Source organism: Delphinus delphis, chromosome 14 (assembly GCF_949987515.2).
Source record: "Delphinus delphis chromosome 14, mDelDel1.2, whole genome shotgun sequence".
NCBI lineage: Eukaryota > Metazoa > Chordata > Mammalia > Artiodactyla > Delphinidae > Delphinus > Delphinus delphis.
Window position 1 is genome coordinate 60,182,838 of NC_082696.1, and position 12,013 is coordinate 60,194,850.

At 42.5% G+C, this 12,013-nt stretch overlaps 1 protein-coding gene across 2 annotated transcripts in view; it reads right to left on the reverse strand.

The window, feature by feature from the left end:
• KLHL32 (kelch like family member 32) overlaps positions 1-3,063 on the reverse strand; it is a 231,872-nt gene extending 228,809 nt beyond the window's left edge. For both annotated transcript variants that reach the window (XM_060030213.1, XM_060030212.1), the window contains exon 1: positions 2,749-3,063. The gene's annotated coding sequence lies outside the window, so the exon portion shown is untranslated. The remainder of the gene's footprint in view (positions 1-2,748) is intronic.
• Between the last annotated feature and the right edge of the window lie 8,950 nt (positions 3,064-12,013).

Below are 12,013 nucleotides of genomic sequence, written 5' to 3' on the forward strand. Positions count from 1 at the left end.
CCTCCTTCCAGAGGATGATTTTAGAATAACAGAACTATTAGAAGCGTCTGTCCAAGTGTTGGTTCTTTCTTTTTTAATGAGACCTATTTGGATCCACAAAAGAAATGATGTAAATAAAATAACACTCCTTTCTGACCACCAGCTCTGCTTCAGTGAAGTCTACTGACGTCTTTGTAGTTTAGTAGACATATGAGAAAGTGGCAGCCTCTCAAAAATATTTGCTTCATTACAAGATTACTTAAGGAGTAGAGTATTTTCTCTGCCAGGGTCCTGGAATCGAACGTCCCTTTGAGTTTCCAGTTACATTTTTGTTTCTATTCTGTGGTAGGTTTTAACTAATTACCTAAAGCCTTAATAGGAACTTTTCATTGAAAGGTTCAGGATGCTCCTTTTTTCTGACCAACTTTCTATTCTACCTCTTCCTGCAATGATAGGTACCCGACTGACTTTTCCTACACTTCTTAGTCCTATGCGCAGAACAAATTGTTACGAGCATGAAAAGTTTTAAACTATAAATGCTTTTGCTTCACCAGATTCAAAAATTCCGCTTTTGGAGCACTTCATGCTCTTTCATTTTCTCTGAGATGTGAGAAAGAGACCTAGGAACCCTCAGGAACAAACCTGGACCTGTTTATTGGATGTTGAGCATGTCTGTTAGAGATTTTAATATCAAAATCAGAAAACTCCCAATCACTCTCATAATGATGGATGTATTTGTTTACATCAGTATTGTTAGAGAAAAACAGTTTAGAATTGAATGAGACCTCACTAGTTATGGATTGCAAACTGGTAGGCCCCAGGCCACTCGTGGCCCAGATACATTTTTAATGTGGTCCTTACAGTTTTTTAAATTAAAGACACTTCAAATTTAAAAATCTGGAAGTTTCTTTTTTTCTTGAAAAAAAGAGAACCTTTTAAAGCCAGGGTGGCAACAACCAGCAACAGGCAAGTAGGAGCTGCCCCTTTACAGTGGTTTGCATGTTCCAGCCATAATCCACACCACCTCTCTCCCACGTGTTTCCCACTGGGCCTGCTCCAGTCCCTTACCTTGCCTGTCAGACCCCTGCACACACTGGACAAGCAGACACAGGATTTTTTAAAAGGCAAAGAGCCTGGATCCAAAAAGGGCTTTCCCATTCACTAGCTCTGTGACCTTGAGCAAGCTCTGAGTCTAGGTCCCTCAGCTTTAAACTGAAGATACTTCCTTAACCTCACAAAGTTGTTATGGGGATTAAAAAGAAGTGTACAGAAAGTACTTTGTAAACTGGAATATAAAATGTTTGTCATCTTATTCATTTCACAGCACCTGCCCACCGTCAGTAGCACAAATCCCCTCCACCTACCTCAGTTATGATCGCTTCCCTTCTTCCTCCTATAATTACACTCTGTATGACACAGTTTAAAATCTAAATAAAAACAATTTGACATATTTCCTGACCTCACTTAATAAAAGGTAGAAAAAAGGAACAAATATCAAAGGAAAACAAAATGAACTGTTGAATGCCAGTGGGTCTTTACTAGGCCATTTCTGTTTGTAATGAAGGTATGAAGTTAGTGCAGAGTGTAATTACTGGACTGCAGATCTCTCCAAGTGCTGTGTGATAAGTTCACCCATCAGGTGCCTGAGGCCTAAAGGTGAAACTGACAGCCCAGTTCCTAGGGGTTCCTGTGAGACAGACCTCCTCTTGGGCCTCAACAGCGCTCCAGTAAAGGATCCAATCTATCAGAAAAAAACCAACAGGATCTAGAAAGCTGGGCTTCCTTCCTCTCTGCATTTTAATATAAGCTCTAAAAGCTTAGAATCTGGTGTATTAAGCTATGGCACACATTTTATATCTATATCTACCTACATATAGATATACATCAAAAATCAATAAGATACTTGAAAGAAGACAGAACCTTCTCAGAAATGGGCAGAGGTGCAAAAAACTGCACTCAAAGAGTGATGCAGTGGATACAGAAATGTTAACAAAGATGTATGCTATGAAAGCTATCTCCTTACGTTAGGAATTCACATATGTATTCCTGTTCTGGTCATTTTACAACAGAAGATCATCCTTCTGTGGGGAACCATAATTAATTCATCTTCTGCTTTTAATGTTAAGACAATCACGCCTGAGTGAACTGCAAAATATACTGTGGAAAGAGAGGGGAAGAAGGGATTTTAATTGGAATCAGCGTTCTTTATAAGATCACCAAAATGGGAGTAATTTATGATTCAAGACTCAATCCGTTGAAAAATCCATCTGACGAATCCTTTTTAAAGCACTCCATACAGTGCAATTACCGCTTTTCTTGAAGTTGAATGAAACCGTCGCCTGAATACAGATTAACGAATGCCAAATTACCACAAGGTCCTCAGTGTGCATTTCACTTTTAAAAATCAAGATAAATAACAGCATCATTTAAGAAACCAGTTCTTTCAACAGACGCCCCAAGGCTGATGTTTAAGCAAGTCTCCTTGGCAACCAAGGAGCAAAGTACATCTTGGGCTACGAGGAAGGGGAGAAAAGGGGGAGCAACTCCAGGGCTGGGTAGAATAAGTAACCGGGAATAGTAATTGCTCCCGCTAGACGACGCTGCTAGAGGCTGCATGCCCCTGAAATTTCAACTCCGGTCTCGCCCCCACTGGCTCACCAGCAGCCTCCCACCCTCTCCCTCCGGTCTGCAGGCACCAACCGCGAACAGGTTACAAGGAGAGAGAGACTAGCTTACCCGAGGGGGTGAGCGGTCTCCGGGGTTACGTACCCGAGGCGGCAGCGCAGGCACCGGGCTTTCCCTGATGCACAATGGCCCTGCTTCGCCCGACGACGCGGAGGTTAAGAGAAACCGCAGTAGCTTCTCTCTGCCGGTTTGGGGATGCAGTTGTGAAGAGCGAGCGCGCTAGCGCGTGTGTGCGCGTGTGTATGTGTGTGTCCGTGAACGTGTGTGCGAGAGTGTATCAGTGAGCGTGTGTGTGTCTGCGCGCTCCCGGACTCTCCCGCAGGGAAACAGTGTCTCCTAGTAAATGAAAGCAGCTGCCAGCCCCGCGGGTGGCGCGTCCAGCTCGCTCTGCTCTAGGCAACAGCGTCAGCCAGGACACGCACCTCGCCGGAACCGCGCGGGCTCACACAGCGAAGGGCTCCGCCCCCTCCCGCCTCCGGCGAGCCAGCGCGCACGCACACCCCGCCCCCTCCGCCGGCGAGCGCGCGCGTCCCATCCCCGCCCCCGCCGCCGGGGAGGCGCGCACGCCGGACACCCCCGTCCCGCTCCCGACGGCGCGCAAGCGCGCGCGCCCGCTCTCCCCGGAAGTCGGCCTCCTCCACGACGGTCGTCTTTTGCTCTCCAGCACTTGCGCTGCTGGCCGCTGGATCGCTTGCACCGCCTGCAGCCTCAGCTGCGGCTCCTCCTGTGACGACCGAGATCCTGGGACCCAGCCCGCCTGTTCCCAGACTGCCTCCCAGGGCTGGAGAGCGACCTGCGGGAACAGACGCCGTGACCCTAACTTGGTGTGACGGCGGGCTCTGGCTCTCTGCTTCCCTCCCACGACCCAAATAACTTGTAAAGTTCAAATTGCTCCTATTCTTAGTGGCCCCTTTACAGGACCGATGTCGTGGCCCTCCTTAGGATAGCATACTTTATGGTACTGTCGAAAACGGCTTTCTGGTAACCTTAAGAAATGACAAGGGATCTCCAGGGATGGATGATGGAAGCCCTGAATCTGAGGAATGAGGAAGAGTATTTGGTTGCAGCTAACTCAGCATCAAAACTGCAAACAGACAACAACCCCAGAATACCACCATTAAATTTCGGGGCCTGGCCCACTCGTGTCACTTGCGGGTCATTCCTGTCATTCCCGTGTAAAACATCCTTAGAAACGCAAACCTAAGCAAAGTGAATAATTTTGATAGGTGAAAATATTACATATTTCACTTTTGAATTGAAAACCTTGGTCCGATGTGGAGTTATGCAACCTGGTAAACATGAAATGAAACTCTAAATTGGAGTAAGCTGTGTTTTGTAGGAGTTCGGGGTTTAAAGTACTAGGAAGATGGAATTTCACAGAATGTCAAGTCCCTTCTCTTGCAGGTGTGTTCTTCCACAGTTGGGCTAGGAACAGTGCCCTGATCTATTTCAGGTGTCCCTAACATTCTCATTAGTCTCAAATCAGTAGTTCAGCATGTTTTCCACTTTCAGACCCACAAGTTTTCTGGCCCTGTCCCCCCCTCACCCACTCCCTTGGGGCCCATCTGGCTTTCAGTGCTTCATTCCCATGGTCTTGGTATTTGAACTTTAGACCCTCGGTCCTACTTGTCTAGAAGTCTGGACACCAAGATAGGCACAGGGAAAAGAATGACAAACACCTGACTACAAACATTAAGTGCAGTGTCATTTTCTAGAATTTTTCATAAGCAGTTTTATATTTTTATTAGGTGTTGTTTTATACCAGAAGATCAAATGTCGAAGAATGTTTGAACCCAAAATACTGACAATGACTTGGTGTCAATAAATAAAACATTCCCTTAAGATTCATAAAGTATTTGTCACTAAAGTGAAGTACTTAAAACTTTAAACCCCATCTATAAGGATTAGATTATCTGTTTGTTTAGAATAAACAGAAGCTATTTATCAAAAACAAATAGAAAAGCAAAGAAAATAACAGTATTTACACAGAAAAAAATATGCCACCAACTCACCAACTGTGTGACTATGGAAGGATTTCTTACTGCCCAAGCTGGGTCTGTCTTGTTCATCATTGTATTCCTACAAGCTAGCACAATGCCTGTCACATATTAGGGGCTCAATAAATATTGCTGACACATAGATACTGAGGATTACATAAGAAAATATACATTAAATGTCTAGTAAAATGTCTAGTTCAGAGAGGCAATTTTTTCCCTGTATGACTCCTTAAGATTGATTTAAAGCATAGTTTTATTTTAATTAAGAAAGACTTGGGCTTCCCTGGTGGTGCAGTGGTTGAGAGTCTGCCTGCCGATGCAAGGGACATGGGTTCGTGCTCCGGTCTGGGAAGATCCCACATGCCGCTGAGCGGCTAGGCCCATGAGCCATGGCCGCTGAGCCTGCGTGTCCGGAGCCCGTGCTCCGCAACAGGAAAGGCCACAACAGTGAGAGGCCCGCGTACCGCAAAAAAAAAAAAAACAAAAAAGAAAGCCTTTTATTTCTCTGAAATAAAAGACTCCGTATTTGTTAGATAGCCATAAAAATTCAACCCAAGCTGTTTTCCAATATACTGTTAGTAGAGGAGCAAGTAGATTTTAGGCACTATTTCTCTCTTGGGCACCATTGTATATGGTCTCTTTGTTAAGAAAATAGTTTAAAACAATGCTTCACAAAAGCTATGCTTTGGAATACTAGTTATTTGTTCAACAAAAACAATTTTTTTTGAGCTCTTAGAATGTGTTGCACAGTTTGATCAGTGCAGGGCTTCAGTTGTCAATAAATAGACATTTTCCCTGTTTCAGTCTAGTGATATGAGAGATAAGCTTCAATTCCAGAACAAACACCTGTCATAGCTGCCTTGTCCCATATCAAATGAGGAGTTAAGCATCCTTCTTAATGCCAGTGTCATGGTTTTCTGTCACAAACCAGTAGTGACGTTAAGGAATCGCGGAGCCAAATTTCTAATTACTGGACTTCCAGAGAAAACGGATCATTATTAATTATGACAAAACCAAAATTGATTTTTTTTGGCTGATATTCTCCAGTTTTCAAGTGGAAAATACAAAATACCTCTAGCTAACACCTCAATTTATTCAATTACCTGTAGGGTACATTTTGTAGCTAATTCATTCTGCTCATCAGGAGCTAGTGTCACTCAAAACTAGTAATGCCGGGCTTCCCTGGTGGCGCAGCGGTTGAGAGTCCGCCTGTCGATGCAGGGCCCCGGTCCGGGAAGACCCCACATGCCGCGGAGCGGCTGGGCCCGTGAGCCATAGCCGCTGAGCCTGCGCGTCCGGAGCCTGTGCTCCGCAACGGGAGAGGCCACAACAGTGAGAGGCCCGCGTACCGAAAAAAAAAAACTAGTAATGCCATGGGAAGATCTTTTACCAGTAATATTTTTGATGTTTAGATTCTCTGTCACATTATCTGGTACCGAACACTGTTGTTGTTTATGTTGTTTTCTGTCTAATTCAGTCTAATCAAGTAGACACATAATGGATGCTTAGAAAATATTTACTGTACTGAATAGAAAATAGTCCTTACCCACAAGACAGAATGTTTTAATTGCTCTACTAATACGTACAAGCAAAATACAAAAGAGATTCTTAGTCTTTATTAGGGTAAGGCAACTTTTTCAATAAATTGAATTTTTTCATGTATCAGATTGGCAAAGTTGTAAAAAGATTATAATACCCAGCATTAGAATATGGGTAAATAAGAATTAATGAGAATACAAGTGGTTACAAACACTTTGGATGACAACTTGTCAGTATTTACACTTTTAAAATAAAAATGCACATTCCTCTTTGTACAGCAATTCCACTTCTAGGGTTACTGTTGATTTGCAAACTGGCCCTTATACACAGAGGGCAAGGAGAGACAGAAGAAAGAGGCATTCCACTCCAGACTGGCAGGTGGGTGGTTTAATAAGCAAGGGAACTTACACAAGAGTAGATCTCTGCACCTGCCCTCCAGAATCTTCAAAGTTTATATAGAGGCCTTAACGGGGTTCAGCCACATATGTCATCCAGACAGTCTCATCAACACTTTATTCTCTCAAGACTATGTCCTTGGAACAGCAACCACTGTGGGAAAGGTCAGCAGAACATATATTCCAAGGATGAGGGAGGGGGTGAGGAGCCTTCAGTTGCCTGAGTCCATCTCAGGGGTTAACCAGTGGTCACATCCTCTCGATGACCTCCTCTAGCAGTTACCTCTAACAAAAAACAAAACCAAATCAAAAAATGGGCAGAAGTTCTAAATAGACATTTCTCCAAAGAAAACATACAGATGGCCAATAGGCACGTGGAAAGATGCTCAACATCACTAATCATTAGAGAAATGAAAATCAAAACTATAATGAGGTATCACCTCACACTGGTCAGAATAGCCATCATCAAAAAATCTACAAACAATAAATGCTGGAGAGAGTGCTGAGAAAAGGGAACCCTCTTGCACTGTTGGTGGGAATGTAAATTGATACAGCCACTGTGGAGAACAGTATGGAGGTTCTTTAAAAAACTAAAAATAGAGCTACCATATGACCCAGCAATCCCACTACTGGGCATATACCCTGAGAAAACCATAATTCAAAAAGATACATGCACCCCAGTGTTCATTGCAGCACTATTTACAATAACCAGGACATGGAAACAACCTAAATGTTCCATCAACAGATGAATGGATAAAGAAGATGTGGCACATATATATACAATGGAATATTACTCAGCCATAAAAAGGAACAAAATAATGCCATCTGCAGCAACATGGATAGACCTAGAGATAGTCATACTGAGTGAAGTAAGTCAAAGACAAATATCATATGATATCGCTTATATGTGGAATCTAAAAAAAAATGGTACAAATGAACTTATTTACAAAACAGAAATAGAGTCACAGATGTAGAAAACAAGCTTATGATTATCAAGGGCGAAGGCGGGGAGGGATAAATTGGGAGATTGGGATTGACATATACGCACTACTGTATATAAAATAGATAACTAGGGACTTCCCTGGAGGTCCAGTAGGTAAGACTCCATGCTCCCAATGCAGGGGGCCCGGGTTCGATCCCTGGTCAGAGAACTAGATCCTGCATGCCTGCCGCAAATAAGAGTTCGCATGCCGAAACTAAGAGTTTGCATGCCGAAACTAAGAAGTCCGCATGCCACAACTAAAAGATGTTGCATGCCACAACAAAGATCCTGCATGCCACAACTAAGACCCAGCTCAGCCAGAATAAATAAATAAATATAAAATCTTTTCAAAAATGTATAACTAATAAGAGCCTACTGTATAGCACAAGGAACTCTACTCAGTACTCTGTAATGACCTATATGGGAAAAGAATCTAAAAAAGAGTAGATATATGTATATGTATAACTGATTCACTTTGCTGTACAGCAGAAACTAACACAACATTTGTAAATCAACTATACTCCAATAAAAAATAATTTTTAAAAAAGTGCAAAAAATTATGTAAAAGAATGTTCATGATAGCTTGGTCATATCCAAAGAAAGAGGGAGAGGGAGAGGGAAAAAAGAGAGAAGGAGAGGGAGGGAGTGGGGTGGAGAGAACTAGAGTCCATCATTTGGGGACAAGTCAAATTATTAGGATACTAAGTGGCCACTAAAAAAAAAACTTACTAGATCTTTACACACTGATGTCAAAGATATATCACTAAGTGTAAAAAAGCAAGTTGAAGATCAATAGGGATAATATGATCTAGTTTGTGTAAAAGCAGAGGAAGAGAGGGAGGGAAGAAGGGAGATGTGTACGTAATAGAATGTTTTTCCATTTTACTGGCTCCGGTGGAAATGGGTGAATATCAAGCTGTCAGGGAATCCTGACATTAATCAGGCCACACTGGCCAACTACATAACTATACCTGCATATAAGCCTGGTATGGATAGAAGATTAAAAACAAACAAACATATATAAATCAACTGTATATTTCCAATACTTGGTGAACATATTTCTCCAAGATTTCTCCCTTTCAACTCTGTTTCCGTACTCTTTCCTGACCCTCTCCCTTTCTCTTATAGCCATAGTGACAAACCAGTCACCATATTTTGCTCAGAGTCTCCTGTATCAGTCACAGTTCTTTGGATTCTGTTATAAGTTGCAGACACTGATTCTGGATCACTTAAGCAAGAATGAACTTTATTGGAAGGATACTGGTGACTCAGCAAATAGAAGGACTGGCAGGGAAAATCCAAATGGCCAAGCTTTGAAAGACCAGAAACCCAAATAATGTCATTCCATCCAAGATTCAAATTCCCAGGAGAGACTAATTGGCCCAGTCCAGGTCCTAAGCCCATCACTATGTGGTTTGTGGTGGAGAGGCTGTGGTGGGGATGGGTTTGACCGTACGGAGTGGAATGGGAAAGAAGTAGTTCCCAAAAGGAAAGCAGTGAAGTTCTCTTACCTCAATAAAAGGCAAGGGATGCTGTGCAAGCACAAACAATAACTGCTCATTACCGCCAACTTTTAAATGGAGACATGACTAAAGAATTTCATTTCCTTTTATTATCGCCTCTGCTGCCCTTTAACTGTTTCAAAACATATTTCAGGCAGAATCAGAATTATTATTTTTTTAAATATTTACCTGATTCCACTGCCCTTTCACACTATTTTATTTCCCTATTTCAACATGATTTGAGAGTTTTTAAAAATATTTATTTAGGGCTTCCCTGGTGGCACAGTGGTTGAGAGTCCGCCTGCTGATGCAGGGGACACGGGTTAGTGCCCCGGTCCGGGAAGATCCCACATGCTGCGGAGCGGCTGGGCCCGTGAGCCATGGCCGCTGAGCCTGCGCATCCGGAGCCTGTGCTCCGCAACGGGAGAGGCCACAACAGTGAGAGGCCCGCATACCGCAAAAAAATATATATTATTTATTTATTTATTTAGGCTGCGCTGGGTCTCAGCTGCGGCACGCAGGATCTTCATTGCAGCACGTGGGATCTTTTAGTTGCAGCATGCAAACTCTTAGGTGCGGCATGCATGCAGGATCTAGTTCCACGATCAGGGACCAAACCCGGACCCCCGGCATTGGGAGCACAGAGTTTTACCCACTGGGTCACCAGGGAAGTCCCTCAGAATTATTTTGAAACAAATTAATGGAAGCTCTTTCCAATGATATAAATTCTTTTAAAAGTAATGAGTAACCTATTAAATGTAAGGATTACATCTCAGGGACCCTATTTAGAAAATTCTCTCTCTTATGTTTAGGCCACCTATCATGGAATTTAAATTGAACACTTGATGATACATCAGAATGTTGGTTTCTAATCTTAGAACTATCTGTGTGGGATCAATTTTCACAGAAAGTTCATCACTATCTTACAGTAGTATAATGTAGATGAATGTTCCTCATGCTTCTAAAATTCTAATCTCACAGCAGTAATGTATGAATTCAAGCATGCCATTAAGAAAAAAAAATTAACTTCATTCATTAAAATTATCTTTTTATTCAAACTTTGCTAATGTTTCCCAGGTCACATCAGCCTAAAGGTAAAATAGGTCGCGTAGCTGTCAAAAATAAAAATATTTTTCCAGCTTCAGCCTGTTGCCTAACAGAACAGCAGCTCCACTTCAAGTTGTCTCAGAAGTATTTTCCCCAGGACCTCTGACGACTCACCCCACACATCTTTGGTAGCAGAAGAGGCAGGCTTTTTGCTGCAGACGCAGTAAGTGCTGCCTCCACTCATCCCTTGGACCTCAGCTCTTGTCCTTTTACTTACTTTTTTTTTCTTAATACCTCCTTTCTTCCAGAACAAAGGCAATCTTGCCTCCCAGGGGCATAATGTCTGGAGACAGTATTGTTTTTCATGACTGGAAAAGGAGGGTGCTACTGGCATCTAGAGGGTAGATCTAGGGATGCTGCTAAACGTTCTGCAGTGCACAGGACAGCCCCACACACAAGCAATATCTGGACCCAAATGCCATTAGTGCTGGGGCACAAAGACCCTTCTCTGGACTGAGACCTGAGCTCAGTGGCCTAAGGGACAATCTGAGGAACAAAGTTGTTCCATCCTCAAAAATCACCAGTCCTCTGGTATCTTTAAACTAAACATGCTCCTCTTTGCCTTCCCTTAGGATGATAGGACTCCTGCAACATTAAAGGTAGAATTGCTTCCTCTTTAGAGAATGTAATGATCATTTGGGGCACTGAACAAGATACAGTCCCTCTGTCATGGCTATTGTTTTCTGTTACCACACCTCTCTCTGGCCCCAAGCTTCTGCTGGTAACAGACCCCACTCCCTTGATATCAGGGGGTGGGACTGTAACTCAGGTGAGCCAGACAATAGGCCTTCCCCAGCAGGTTTTTCTTTTTAATTCAAGCTAAGGAAAGAGAATCTCTTTTCTGGTCTGAAGGTTATAAGGCAAGAGGCTCTGGGGGAACCATCTTGAGACAGTGAAGCTCTCCTGCAGAGAGGAAGGAAAGCAAGGAGAGAAGAGAAAGTGAGCGCTTTCATCCTAGGTCATCCCAAATCCAGCTCCATTCTCATACTTCCTACCATTTGATTTTATGTGCAATCAATTTTCGTCTGCTGTTTAAGCTAGGTTAATTTGGGTCTTTATCATTTCCAACATAAGAATCTTGGCTAATATACCTGTCTTCAAAATCCTTACAATTAAGTACAACAGTATTGGGCAGCTCATGAAAAGTGCTTATATGAAGTACACACGGGGCTCCTGAAGTTCTGGTTATGTTTTTTTACTCTAAAAAGGGTTCAAGATTGTTCATTTCTTAACTATCCTTTGAGTTGTACGTTTATGTTTTATGGAAAAAGCAGTTCCTTTATGATGAGCACTTAAAAATAGCAACTTAAAGGAATTTAAGGGAAGAAATTTAAAGGAAGGAAAAAAAATGGTATTTGACCTAGGCCATTAATAATGGGTTTTATTTAAATAAGAGTAGGGGAGGGAAAAAAAAAAAACTTTTCCTCTACTCACTTGTTATACGCCTGAGGCCCATGAATTAAACTTCCAAAAGACAGATTAAGAGGAGAGAAAGCACCCAAACTTTATTTGATGCTAATATTTTAACTTTATGCATGTGGAGGTCTTCATAGAAAAGAAGTGACGACACAAAGAATTGGTTATACCTGGGGGCTTATAAAAACATTTTAACAAAGGGCAGTAAATTGTAGACAAGACAAAGGAAGGGGGTTTGGGTTTTAGGTGTGGTAAATTGTGGAAAGGTAAATTTTGGGGGAAACCAATGGAATATAAAGGTCACTTTAGTAAGTGCAGACCCATCTCTGTGCTGATTTTCTGGCTCCAGTGATAAGCCTTATTCTTCTGGTATGGGAGAGGGGAGGGGAAACACCTTCACAAAGGGAAATT